This window comes from Balaenoptera physalus, assembly GCF_965194825.1.
Source record: "Balaenoptera physalus genome assembly, chromosome: 18".
Classification (NCBI taxonomy): domain Eukaryota; kingdom Metazoa; phylum Chordata; class Mammalia; order Artiodactyla; family Balaenopteridae; genus Balaenoptera; species Balaenoptera physalus.
Genome location: NC_138899.1, coordinates 16,111,629 through 16,126,591, shown reverse-complemented (window position 1 = coordinate 16,126,591; position 14,963 = coordinate 16,111,629). Strand labels below are relative to the sequence as shown.

At 35.7% G+C, this 14,963-nt stretch overlaps 1 protein-coding gene across 2 annotated transcripts in view; it reads left to right on the top strand.

The window, feature by feature from the left end:
* GPC6 (glypican 6) overlaps positions 1-14,963 on the top strand; it is a 1,071,594-nt gene that overhangs the window by 528,280 nt on the left and 528,351 nt on the right. The window lies entirely within an intron of this gene.

The following is a 14,963-nucleotide window of genomic DNA, read 5'->3' as shown; positions in this document are numbered from 1 at the left end:
TATGTGTGGGTTTATTTCTGGGCTCTCAATTCTGTCTCATTGACCTATATATATGTCTGTTCTTCTGCCAGTATCATGCTGCTTTGATTACTATAACTTTGTAATATAATTTGAAATCCACATAGATACATAGAACAGAGTAGTGGTTACCAGAGGTAAAGAGGAGTTGGGGGAGAACAAAAAGGGTAAAGGGAATCAACAGTATGGTGACAGATGAAAACTAAACTCTTGGTGGTGAGCATGCTATAGTATATACAGAAGTCTAAATATAATATTGTACGCATGAAACTTACATAATATTATGAACCAATAAAAAAATACTTCATAATACCTCATTGGGCTAGTATGATGAGAAAAATAATGTTGTCTTATACACCAAATATAGATTTTAAATGGATAATAATGGTCATGGTTATTATTAACAAGTGTTTTCATTCTTCAGACAGTACTAATAATAGCTGACAAATATATATTCCTTATTATGACCCAGACACTCTCATAATTACTTTCAATATATCATTTAATCTTTACAACATCCTATGAGGAAGATGCTATTATTATTTCCATTTTATAGATGAGGCACTAAGAGTAACTGGCATATGCCTACATCTCAAATTTTGGTAAAACCAAGAGAATCCCAGTATTTGTCTTTGATGCATCTTTCTAATTATGTCATGATGTATGTCCAATCTAACTCAGAGGCAGTGCTTTGGACATTCATATCCCTTCTTCTGATAGGACTGCTTTAGGTAACATTCTGCAAACTGTTAGATTGTAGTTTTTCTGCACAGAGAAGATAGAATATAGCTTGGTGGTTCCTGTGTCTCAGTACAAGACAACAATTTTAACCTCATCAATCTCATATTACCAAATAAATAAATAAGAATATACAATGATTATTCCAAGAAATTTTAAAACATCTTTAAAATAATCTAAATGACATTCTTTAATTTTGCATAAACTTTTTGGAGAATGTAGTCTCAGAATTTTTTTTTCATAAATTTATTTATTTTAGGCTGCGTTGGGTCTTTGTTGCTGTGCGTGGGCTTTCTCTAGTTGCGGCGAGCAGGGGCTACTCTTCTTGCAGTGCACGGGCTTCTCATTGCGGTGGCTTCTCTTGTTGCGGAGCACGGGCTCTAGGCACGCGGGCTTCAATAGTTGTGGCTCGCGGGCTCTAGAACACAGGCTCAGTAGTTGTGGCGCGCGGGCTTAGTTGCTCCATGGCGTGTGGGATCTTCCCGGACCAGGGCTTGAACCCGTGCCCTCTGCATTGCAGGCGGATTCTTAACCACTGCACCACCAGGGAAGGCCTCAGATTTATTTTTAATAAGAATTTGTCAGATGTTCTTCAGCTGCATTATTGAAATGAAAGAGCAAAACAGCCCAGCTAAATGTTTTATTTTAAATATACAATTGATTATAATTGTTTCATTTCAAAGCCTTATTTAATTAGTAAAACACAGTAAGGATAATCAATTATGATTGATTTAAAAATATCTCTGGGAAAATTGTTCTGCTATGATATTGAAAATATAGGTAATTGCGAAGTTCTCTTTTAATGAAATAACATTTAAAATTTTAAGAACTTTTTACAATTTAAATATAGATATATATAGAAATTTAACTTTCTCACCTTGTAAAACTTCTTTTTTTAAAGAATGAACACAACTTTTATACTACATTGCAAAATATGTAATTAAGGATTAAAATTAATTATAAAAGTGATGATACACATATGTATCATCAGTATCAGGTATAGTAGTATAAAATTATTAGCATTCTTTAAATTTGAATATTTTACCTTCCATAATAGTATGCTAATGTTATCCTACAGATAAGTAACACATTTTAAGAGTATTCTTAACATGGAACTCCTTTTGGTTTTCCTTTCTCATTTTCTTATTAGGAGTTAACTGCAGGCTTGTATATGGAAGAGGTAATTTTAAATAATGAGACATTATGGACAGGAAAAATACATGAAGCCTTTTGTAAGGATTACTCATTGCTCTTAGAGGAATAGAGTTCGGTCCTGATCTTTTTCTTCATATGTGTGTAGTACTTATTCTTGATTTATTTCATTTAATATTCTTTGACTTTTATTTCTAGAAAAATTTTAAACAGATACCCTCGTAATATTCAAAAAGCACCATATGTTTTAACTCTTGGTTTTGATTTCCATTAGGCATTTATTTGAAATGGAAATCTCTGAATTATCATTTGGAATTTATACTTAAGGATCACAATACTGGCAGTTATACTAAGCCATTGGTGTTGTCAACATGGTTAGCCTTGATTTACTTTTTTTAGTACAGTAGGTATAATTTAAGCAAAATTAAAATGATGGCCAATAGAGTTTTTGTCACATGTACTAAAATAATGTTATTCTCAAGTTTTCCTAATCTTACTTTGGAAATGGCTTCTGCAGCCCACTTAATTTGACATCTTTGGCACAATGAACCAGAACCTGGCTTGGAAAGACACAAAAACTGCATTGGCAAATGATCTGCCAAGTGACCCATGAACAAAAGCGAGATTGGATTGCCCTTTGAAATAAACCTATTTGAATTTTATTATCTCCAGAGCACCCTGTGTCTCTAATCTTGTGAAAGGTTAGTAGTCTATCCATCAGAGCAAGATAAGAGTGCTGGTTGATGTCTGCTCTTGATGATAACTGAATCCAGCAGTTGGAGCTGGAAGAAGGAGATTCATTACCATCAGCAGTTCAAAAAGAGAGGAGGGAATGGCGATGGAGGGAGTCATTCACAACAAGCCATGTTTTCCTAGGTCAGGGTATTTAAAACAAAACAAAACAAAAAACGAAGAACTGCTATATTGAGGAAGCTTTGCAGAGCCCTTTAAAGAAGTCCCCCTAAATCAGAGCTGTTTTAAGACTACCCTTTGTAGAGATCAATTTCTAATATGTAGATACTTTCTTTAAAACTATTGCTAATTGCTTTGGGGAGGTTTTTATGACAAACATCAGAATAAAAATAAGAGTGATATATCACTATATAACATATGGCTAATGACGAACAAATATTATAAAATATCCAATAAAGTCTAAAATAATCAGCCTGTGGTACAAATAAAACTTTTTTAAAGTTAACTGAATATATTCTTTTGTGGACTTTTACATACGATCTATATAATTCAGAAGTTGGGATAGAGGTCATCTAAAAGTTTTTTGTAAATTTAAAACATACCAGTGGATCAAAATAAGCATGTCCTTTATCTAGGGTTTAATTTAATTTTGACGTTATGAGAAATAGGATGTGTACATTCAACATTGTAGAATTTCATAAAAGATATGACACTCAATAATTGATATTTTATGAAGTGTTTAATAATAATTGTTTTTGTTCATTGCATTCCAAATGATTGATGTTATAAAAGTAAAATAGCCGTCATACAACATGAGATTAATGAATTCAGTATTTTTTTCTTTGAGAAGAATCTGGTAAATGACTGGCAAAGTGAATGTAACCAATTTCAAGCAAATTTAGATCGAAGTTAAATTAATTCATCTGTATTTATATCTTACACAATAATACTGTAAGTCTTATTATATACCTATACCAGGATATCCATTGTTTATGCATTCATCAAAACAATGTAGTTACATTTGAATTAAACATCTATGCTGCCAAGTGGGGCTGACGTTCATTTCCCTTTGATAGATTTAAGGAATCAAATGATTCCTAAGTTATGACCTGGGGAGGCTGTGCCACCTCTTAGTCTTGTCCAACAAGCTCAAGCATGTGGTGAGTGACAAAGGTGGTTGGAAGTTGCCCTTTCTTTACATTTTTGTTGTTGTCAGATGTTTATAGAAACATTCCTAGAATTACACAATTTATCATCCTGTGCTTAATGTTCATCCAATGCCCACCAAAAGCTCTTCAGACAAGACAATGACTTTAAATTCAAAATAATTGAAATCTGAAACTGATGGTCTTTTTTCTTTAGTTTGAGCTGACATCTGTAATAATGAACAATGGAATTTTGTTGAATACTGATTACTTCAATTAGAGAAATCCTTTCTCCATCTAGAAATAAATAGAAATTATCTGTATTTTTCAGAGCATTTATTCAAAAACCCAAAGTGTAGATGTTTTTAATATTAATAGATAATTAGCTAACATTACTGAGAGCATTATTTTATAGCCAGCATGCTGTACTTTTTATTTCTTTTTTTATTAATTAAGTCCTTTTTACTAATCAGTAGGAATCCACTAGATTTAAAGTCAAAAGACTCAAATTCTATTCCTTCTACTTTGCTGGTATAGCCTGTAATTTTGAGTAAATTTCTTGTTTATTTTCAGCCCTCTCTGTGCATTTAAGTATTTCCCCTCTGTCATCAAGCAATATTTTTGTGTTTAAGAGGGCTTTTCATGTTAAAATAATATCTATTGTTTTTTTCCAAATATAAAAGCAATTTATAGTCATTGTACAAACTCTGGAAAATTAACAATGTACAGAGAAGAAAATACAAATAAGCCATAACATTCTACCCATTGTAAACTGTTTTTGCATATGTATTTTTAAAATTTTTCTCAATGTGTATGTGTTTATCATTTATTTATTTATTTATTTTTACAAAATTGGAATTGTACTTGATACATCCTTTTGTATCATTTTATATCTTACCAATTTCTGTCATCATGTCTTATACTGGAGGTAGATTTCCCATGAATCTGGTAAAGTTTATGTTTCAAGACCCTTCACTTGAATAGACCCTATCCAAGGTCCTATGCCTTATTTTGTATTTTTAATTTTGTATTATATTTGTTTAAAAAGAGTTTTCTAAATTTATAAGCTTCAATTCTCATATTATCTATAGAGTCTTTAGATTCTGAAGCCATACTGCCTGGGTTTGTAATCCCAGCTACACACCTGTTAGCTATGTACCTTGTAAGTTACTTAACTTTTCTGTGCTTCTGTTTCCCCAAATGTAAAATTCAGACGATAATAATAACTATCTCATAGGGTTGCTGACAAGATTAAATTAGTTAACACATGAGAAGCCCTTTGAACAGCAGCTCACTTATAGTGCTTAGTAAGAGTTAGCTTTTAAATGTTCTTTAAAAATAATTATAAACGTCACATAATATTTTACAGTGTGGATTAGTCATTCTTCGGGAATTTTAATTTTTCTCTCCTTTTTGCTAAAATAAATAAAGGAGGAATATCTTTACACACATAGTTTTGACCTTACTTTGCATTTGAACCATCTTCTTTTATTAGAGGTATCCTGCATTTCACTTTTTCTTTAAAAAAAAAAAAGAAACAGACAAGTAGTAGATATCAAAAAGGTTAACATTCTTCTTTTGCAAAATGTAGATAGTTAAAAACAACTCAAAACTGAAGGTGGGGTATAGCAAAATATGTGAATATATTATTATTTGATTTATTTTTTAAAACTTATGCTTTGTACTGACTTTTGCTTTCATTTAAACATCTGTTAAGCAAAGTAAAAAAGTCCTTTTTATTCCAGGACTTTTCACATGTTTTTGGTATTGCAGGTTTTTGATGGGCCAGAAGGGATACCACTTAATAAGTTAGTGTTAAATTAAGATACAGTATTTTCACAAAAACTGTTATATTTAATTATGCTTTTGCAACTCAGCATTTCCCAATACAACTTCTTCCTCCTGTTGTCCATGTTATGTGCTAAAATGGTGCCCTGATTAGACTTTTGTAATCATTCCATTTCCCTTTGTCATGAATTAATTTGGACATTATCAGACCTTCTTCCTCCCTCTTCCCATACTGTACCCCTCCTTCCCTCACCATGGGATAAGTCCTTTGTCCTGTAATCAATGAAGGCAGCGGGTGACTGGGGAGAGGGTGTTAAGTGGTGGAAAAGGAAAAAGAGATGGAAGACAAAGGAAAAGAGACTAGCACACTCTTATCCCCCAGGACCACTGCCAGTGCTCTTCACATACTCTGGACACTGACCAATGCTTGGCTGCCTTCCCAAGACCAGAACACTAATTTTCTACTGCAAGAAAAGAGAGAAGGGAAAGTAAGTGAAGGGAAGGAGAAAATAGGGTCTTTCCTGATGTATAATATGGCTTCTCCCTCCATCATTACTCCTCCTTTCCCTGCCCATTTCATCATCAATCATGCATTGACTTAAAATGAAAGTATTCGAGAACAGAGAAGAGCTGCAGTGATTTTCAGTCTTGGCTATACTTTGGGATCACTTGCAGAGCTTGAAGATATATCGATATCTGGATCTCACTCTGATGGATTATGATTTAGTCTAGAATGCAGCCTGGGCATCAAGATTTTTTTTAAGTGATTTTAATGGGCAGCCAAGAGGGAAAAAGAAGTAAATTTCATTTGGCTCTTCTTCCTTACTCTCCCTAAAAGCCTACATAATCTCTTGTTCCAGTACCCCCAGGTCCTTATCATTGACTTTTCACCTACAAACTACCTTTAGCCCCACTTCCCAGAGTTCACCCTTGGTGGTTTGATATTGGAGAGGTGTGTTCTACCCTCTGGCCCAATGAGTAGTTGGGCGAAGAAGTCAGGGGAGCTGGACAAGAACTGGATTTGTAAAGAGAGAAATATACTACGAAGAGAGCATATACTCCATGCTGTGGGTAATGTCATCAGAAAAAAATGGAAGCAGGGTGTTGGGCAAGGCCTAAAGAACACTGTCCGTAGGCCAAAGCTAAGGAGCTGCACAATGACGAAGGTGAACTCCGAAAACATCCCAGATTTCAATTTCATATGCGTTGCTTAGGGTGAGATACAAATACCATCTGCAGTCTCAAAACACTTGTTTGCTTTTGGCAGCAGCCGTCAGCAACTTTCAAACTTAATTCATGACTCCCAGCATTAATAGTTTATCTATACCACCTGTGAACATAAATGGCCTAATCAGTCTTTCTTACTTTAAAAGAGATCTTTGGGAGAAATAACCTACCAAGAAATAAAACATTTATCAATCTAATGTGTAAAGGATCACTAAGTATAGAAAAAGTTTCACCTTGTGAAATATGAATTCAAATCAACAATTTCTATAAACTGCTCTATTGCTTCAAATCTCCCTATATCAGCCAGTTACAGAGTGCTGCTTTCAGATAACTTTTCTTTTTGCAGCTGAATTACACACCTGATTCTGAAAAATCTCCTGGCTTTGGGTCTCTTCAGCTGACTTTACCTTAATGGTATTGAATTAAAGGACTTTGTTGCAAGATATTGGTTATTTTTAACAAATAGTCATGATTGTAAACTGATGACTTTTCATTAAAAATTTCTTCATGGAAAAGTCTAGTCAACTTGATTAGATACCTTGGAAGAATATAGAATGGTGATGTCCAGTTGAGCTGAATAATGTGTTTTAAAATGCATTTACTGTATCCTAAATTTTTGGGCATTTTTTTTCCCTGACTTATTGGTTAGAAGTATTTCCCCAGAACTCTTACATTTCTACTTATTTAGATCTAGTTTATAAGAGTTTCCAACATACAATGGGAGTAATGTAATGAAAATAACCTTTGGATTAATATAGCAAACAACTTTTGACTTCTGTATTGTAACATTTTAAACAACTGATATATTTATTATTTTCTGAAAATAATTCTCCTAGATTTATTATGAGCATTTTATTTTGTTGTAGGGCCTTGTACGATGTTAAAAGATTGTTTAAAATTTTATTTTCATTAATTATCATGAAAAGAAATTTGAAAAAGAAAATTGTATTTTTTTTTAATCTTAACCTAGTATCAGAGTAGAGTGTTATTTTTTCTTTTCCTTTTTCATTTTTATACTGTCTATTTTACATTCCAGGTTTATTGTAAGATTTTCTCCTCATGAACATCTCCAGGGACTCATTAAACCACAATCTTAGAAAAATTTAGGGTGTCTACTTTAAAATCACTAAAGTCACCTAAATCCTCTAAATCATTTAAGTGATTTAAGAATTTACTTTTGGATTTTAGTTACCTCGCAGGGGAATATAAAGAGGTGAACAGGCTGCAGGGCTGTCAGAGCAAATTTTAACATATAAGGTAAAATAATGGAGGAAAGAACTTTTATTCTACTACTAAGAGATAACAGACTAATAATTAAATCGTCTTCCTACTTACAAGAATTCAAAGGCATAATACATTCTGTTTGATTAATTTATCTTAAAACATTTCACTTAGGATTTTGACCCTTTATGCCAGGGATTGGCAAAATGTCTTGGTAAAGGGCTGGATATTAAATATTTGGAGCATTTTGTTCCCATATTCTTTGCCATTGTTGGTTTATATTTTGCTTGTTTGAATTTATTCAAATGTTTAAATGTATTTGTTGATAATATATACATGTTATTATAAAACAATACCTACAATATACGTGTATATATATGTTATAAAATGGGACATATGTGAAGTCAAATATTTTTAGCATCCTTTTGCATACCAGTCGCTGTTCTGTGCACTGTAGCTATAATCACAGGTTCGGTCACTGATTTTCTTCTAGTGGAAGCCACTCCTTTGTGGAAGATATACCAACCCTAGGGATTTGCATGTGCTCTCCAGTCTCAGTTATCTACATTAGCTAATTGGTATTAGTGGAAAAATAATCACACATGAAAATTATTTTTAAAAGATAATTTAGATTTGATTTTAGAATGCACTTTGCAATTTATATTTAAGTATGGTTTTACCCAGTGTCCCAGGAGTTTATTATACTTCTCATTAATTATTCAAATCACAGTGTGAAAATTGGACTTCGTGTAAACTACAAAGCTGCCCTGCTGTCTTACTGTGTCTTAGAACTCACCCTGTCAGCAGTGGTTTGGAGCTCTGGGTCGTGCACCAGCTTAGTGGTCAAGGGCAACTTGCTTAACATTTCTGGGCCTCAATTTCCTCATCTGCAGTTTGATTATAATAATCCCTCAAACAGGAAATCTGTAGATTACTATTGTTAAGTCACTTTGAAATTATATAGGCTTCTATTAATTCCTGGGATGAACTGACTGACTAAATCATAATGCTTATTATAACATAATAAACATAATCTATGGAAACATACACACACACACACACACACACACACACACACACACACACACACGGAGCAAGAGAAAGTATGAATTAAGAGATAAAGAAGGGGCAAATCACAAATGAAGTTTTGCTTACAGCAACTTCGTCTCAGTAATTACAGATTCTGATTTCTCCCTTGTTGAATAAATTGATATTTTGGAAATCATTTTATTTAATTTCAACCCCATAATTTTAAAAAATGCCTACTGAGGGTCTGTTTCTTACACAAAAACACAACTGATGTTTAAGAAAAACTACAAAGATGATATAATAGGATGTGTCTTCAAAATAGTTCTCCTCTTTCCCTGACATAATTATTTAACCTGAGTAATGACGAAATAAAACATGGCATTGTCTTGCTTACTGAAAACAACAAAGGTCCAAACTGAGTTTATCTGACTAGCTATTGGATGGAAGGAGGCTTCAGTGCAGTGTAGGAGACAGGGTGGTTGAAGAGTTAACTCATGCGAGCCATTGCCTAAATGAGGTGCGCGAGTGAATGTGAATGCGGTCAGCTTGGTGAGATCGTGGGCCGTGGGGTTAAGGCCCAGCAGGACCAGCAGCAGGAGGGGCAGCAGTGAAGCCAGGCAAAGCGTGGCTCAGAACAGGCAGAGATGTCCAGAGAGGAAGCGAGGGTCTGGTAGAGCCGTCTCGAGAACCACCATGCTTTTGAGCAGAGGCCACAGGGCATTTCACATGTAGGTGCACATGACCGTGGAGCATGGGAGGGTATGAATGTTTATATATTTATAAATACATGCGTTTGGAGGGTGACAGTAGGGCACATCAGTTATGTCTGCTCTAAGATATGGTTGTAGCATCTCTCTCCCACAGTTACTACTATCTAAGAGGAGCCCAGTCCACGTGGAGTCAGGACGTATTTCACTGGTTGTTCATGCTCACCATCTATTTGTTCGTTCACTAGTCACCACTTTTTAAGGCCCTACCCTGTGATAGGCACCATACGTGGAAATGGTAGTATTGGTCACCAACAGCCTTACCTGTGAATATGATGTGTGTTTCAGCTCCTTTCACTTAAAGCACACACAGATCCTCAAGTTCATCTTGTAAATAAATTGTGAGGCTGATGAGGTCTAGAAATGTGCTGGCTTTTCCTCGGAATGTATCGATAGCCTATTTCTAGGCTTCTGGAATTTATCAGTAGAAGGGTTGTGCCGAGTGGGTAGGGTGAGTGTGATTTTGCCCCCCTGGGGGACATTTGATAATGTCTGCAGACAGTTTTGTCATCACTCCTGGAGAAAGGATGTGCCCATAGCATGTAGTAGGCGGAAGCCAGGGATGCTACTTGTTATCTTACAATTCACAGGACAGACACCCAACAAAGACTGTCCAGCCCAGGGAATTCCTGGTGGTCCAGTGGTTAAGACTCCGTGATTTCACCGTGAAGGCCCAAGTTCAATCCCTGGCTGGGGAACTAAGATCCCACAAGCCGCATGGTGGGGCAAAAAAAATAATAATAAATATAAATTTTTTTTTTAATTTTAAAAATTAATAAAAAAAAAAAAAAGATTGTCCAAGGAATAAAGACGCAGACGTAGAGAATGGACTTGAGGACATGGGGATGGGGAAGGGTAAGCTGGGACGAAGTGAGAGAGTGGCATGGACATATATACACTACGAAATGTAAAATAGATAGCTAGTGGGAAGCAGCCGCATAGCACAGGGAGATCAGCTCGGTGCTTTGTGTCCACCTAGAGGGGTGGGATAGGGAGGGTGAGAGGGAGACACAAGAGGGAGGGGATATGAGGATATGTGTATATGTATAGCTGATTCACTTTGTTATACAGCAGAAACTAACACACCATTGTAAAGCAATTATACTCCAATAAAGATGTTAAAAAAAATAAGATAAAATAAAGTAAAATAAAATAATAAAAAAAAAGATTGTCCAGCTCAAAATGTCAACAGTCCTGAGGCAGAGACCCCTGATGTAGAAGACTGGCATCCAGCTGTCCATTCCACATAAGCCATGACCTGCCAAGGGTGACATTGCATGTGGCAAGGACTCCCTGAGCAGCACCAATCTTCTTATAGAGTCTTACCATCTGGGGAGTGGGGAGAGGTGGGTCATTTAGGGACCATGTGTAAGTCTACCGGAGAATAGAGTAAATGGCACTGGGGTTCTTCTTCCTCCTTAACCCAGCATTTCCCTGCTGGTCACATCAGGTTATGATGTAAGCAAGGAGACTTTGAAAGGAGAAGTCATCTCAGAAGATATACTTGAAAGCTGACAGTTGTGTGCAGAGTGAAGGACTCTCGTAGTGCCTTAACCTTGAAAAGGGCCTGGGTCAGGGGCAGGGTGGTAGCTCTCCTGTGTCTATGAAACATGGCCCTTATAGGATACCAGCTTTCTGAATCACTTACCCTCCATGCCAGCAACTTGAGGTTTTTCCTTAGCCAAAGCTTGGGTTCTGGGCTGGCTGAACTGATTTAGCATGCTTTTGTGGAGAGGAGGGCAGAATAAAAGAGATTACAAGAGTAATACACACAACACAAATATGTGGGTTTAGGGAAGCAAAGTGAATATACCTGCTTCCCCTGGTGAGACAGATGCTGTCTGTGATCATGCATGGATACAGTCTCCACTGACACCAGTGACCAAAGCTTTTCACTCACTGGGCTCTGGGATGAAGTGGATTTACACCACCATCTGAAGCACTCATTTTAAATGACCTTTCAATGAGAAGTGTTTTGGAGAGCATGAGAATAGAACAGGAAGATGCTACAGTTTCTGGGTAAATGCTAAACAGTGCTTGATCCAGTTGCCATGCCCAATCCCCCTACGATAATATTAACTAGATAACACTTCCAGCTTAAATGGGCCAAGCTTTTGCTGTTTTGTGCGGACTGCAGATTCCTTGAGAGCCTTTAGTCCGCCTTTCTCCTCTTGCCTGCACCTCCCCTTGGTCCTGTGTGCACCTTATATTTTGATCCATTCATTTGGAGGCTTTATTTGAAGCCTTTCTCAGATATCCTTAGGGCACCTTTTGGCTCCTAGGAGTTGATTTTTGCCCCTTAAGAGGCCTCTCCAAGCGATCCGTGGCATGCATAGACTTTCTTTTTGCTTTTGGAACAGTGGTGGTTTTTATCTACAAGATTGTTCTCCCACTTGGGGCAGTCTGCCTTGCAGCAAACAGATGTTCACATCCAGATCTCCCCTCTAGATGAATAAAATCATCCCAGAGGCTACTGCTGGCTGGAAGAAGTTCTTTTGTGCATCTATAAAGCATAACTGAGCCCTAAGCAACCACCTTTGATGTATATTTTGTGATTGGGGAAGGAAAGAATTTTAAAAAACATCTTCATCTGCCAAACTCTTACAGATGAGAATTTTTGTTGACTGAAGCCTTTATCCACTGAGCTTTGACCTCTCCCATTAAGCAAAGGGTTAGACTGAGTTTTTTTTTTTCCTTATATGGCTCTTCGATTTTATTCTCTACGCTGTTTGGGCATAATACTTTCTCAGCAAAATGGGTGTGATAACTGTCTTCCAAATCCCCATCTTGTTTGGTTTGCTGAGACAGTTTTCATCCAAGCATAAAATACTTTGTTCAAAGAGTCACCCTTCAAAAGGTGGAAGTTTAAGTCTGTGGGCATGCTAAAAATGAAATGAGAATACTTATTTTTTGGAGGACATTAGTTTTGCCTCACTACCTCAGATCCCCATCTTTCATAAGGTCTAAGATCAATGTACTTTAGGGTACCAACATTTGTCGTAATTGCCTGATGCATTAGCATCCTTCAATACCAAGTATTAACTTTGACTGTGCGATCACTAAACCGTATAATGATTTTGAACACGGAATAATAACTTGACTTTTGAGGACCACTGAAGCTAAGAGCAAACTTTTGAGACAATGACACACCCTTAAACACAAATTTAATCCTGGAATCTAATAAAATGTTTCTTGAGCCGTATTTATGGAAGTCTGATAACTTAGTTTCTATATTCAATTATGATACTAATTTAGGCATAAAGACACAAACCACAAAGCACAGTGAGTGGGCAATCTGATTTTAACTATTCAGCTACAAAATGGTCATAAGCCTAATATTTAATTTTCCCCGTGTCAGGAGAGGAAAAGTCTAGGAATGTTACCTTCTGTAAAAGAGAAAACAAAATTTTCATCCCTACAGAGAAGGATTTATACCTGAAATCTTTGGAGAACAATGAGAACCAGAAGATTTTTCTTTTTTTTTTTTTTTCTCTTGCAAATCCAGACCACACTACTGATTACTGACTATTCATTGCTGAAGGCAGTACTCTGTATTCAGTAAATTAAGCTTTTATTTCAGAGTCCAACAAAATAATTGACCTCAAAAAGAAGATAAATGAATAGGCTATCCTGAGCTCCTGATGAAAATCTACTTTCCAGTCTCATTATATTAGTATTTTTCAATTCAGTGATTTTTCCATTCTTTCATAGTTTCTTTCACAATTATAACACCTTTCACTCTGCTCCTATATGAACAAGGCCAAGCTATTTTCATCCTTGGTTTCAAGACTGAAAGGTTTTACTATGCTATTTTTATACTTTGTTATTAATATTAATAATTTAATATAGTTTCCATTTTAGGACAATATAAGTTACTAGTAAATTTCTGAAAAACTTCTGAAATGTTTCTTATTTCAAAAAATCATAAATAACATAGACATATAGCATATATAAATATTTTGATTAATTAATCCTTTAACAGTTTTGAACATTTTTGCCCGAAGTGATTTTCCTTAATGAATCCTCGAAGATTAGGGAGGTTTAATACTATTTAGCCTGATTTTTACATTTGGGAAAAATTAAAATAAGAACTATTTGGTGCCTTGAACAAGATGACACAGGGGTGATAAGCCATGACTTTCAGATAATCCCTCAGTTTTTGCTACCACTGTAGCAACATAATTTCTGTATTTAAGAAAAAAAAATGTATTCTTTTGTAGTAAGAGGATAAACATTGAACAGAGTCCTCTTTAAGATTTAGTGTACTGGTTTTATTTGAAAACAAATACAAAATAATCACCATTATAGACACCATCTTATCAAGACAGTGATTCAATGCTGTATTATTTGGAATTGAGGTAGCTAAATCAAGTGCTTCTTCATTTGATAAAGACGAAATTAGGTGTAGCTTCCATAGAATTCATAGAGAGAGTCGTGGCTTTTTCTCTTCTGCATCTCAGGAAAAGAATCCCGCAAGCCCCCAGAAAAAAGAAGAGGTTTTTATTTGATTCCTACTGGGATTCCTTGAGGTATCCAGGACTTGCTTTTTCCCCGGCTTTAACTGAGAGGGGCCATAGCTTCCGCGAATAAGAGGGAACTGTAGGAGGTAAAGCAGAATTACTCTGTTGTTGGTAACTTGGATTTACAGACTCAGAAGAATGATCTTTCCATAGCCTTTTTCCCACCCCCAGTCACATTCTCTGAATGGGATAAAACTTGAGCTTGCTCTACCCAGGCTCATTTGTGCAAATGAATAAGTATCATACACATATGAACTGTGTCTTGAGCGAGACTAATATGAGGACCTACCAGTACCCAGGGACGTTGTTTTTGCCATCCTAATTTTTTGCCTACTACTACTCCCAGAAACACTCAAGTGCTACTGCAGGGTCGAAAGGTCATTTCTTGGTAGACTCTTTTTCATTTAGAACCTCTTAACCAGAAAGCCCAAATGCCTATATTTTATTCAAGTGCTATAAAATGATAGTGATAGCATATGATGATAATGCATGGTACTTCATAACTTTCTTATGCATGATGGCAGCCTAAATTATGTTTATTATAGCCTTGGCATTAAGTGCATTTAATTGCATTATGAATCTCTCAAAACACTGATAATTGATTGCTATATATAGCAACTACAAAGAGTCCAAATATTACATTAATTTGAATATCCCATTTATGA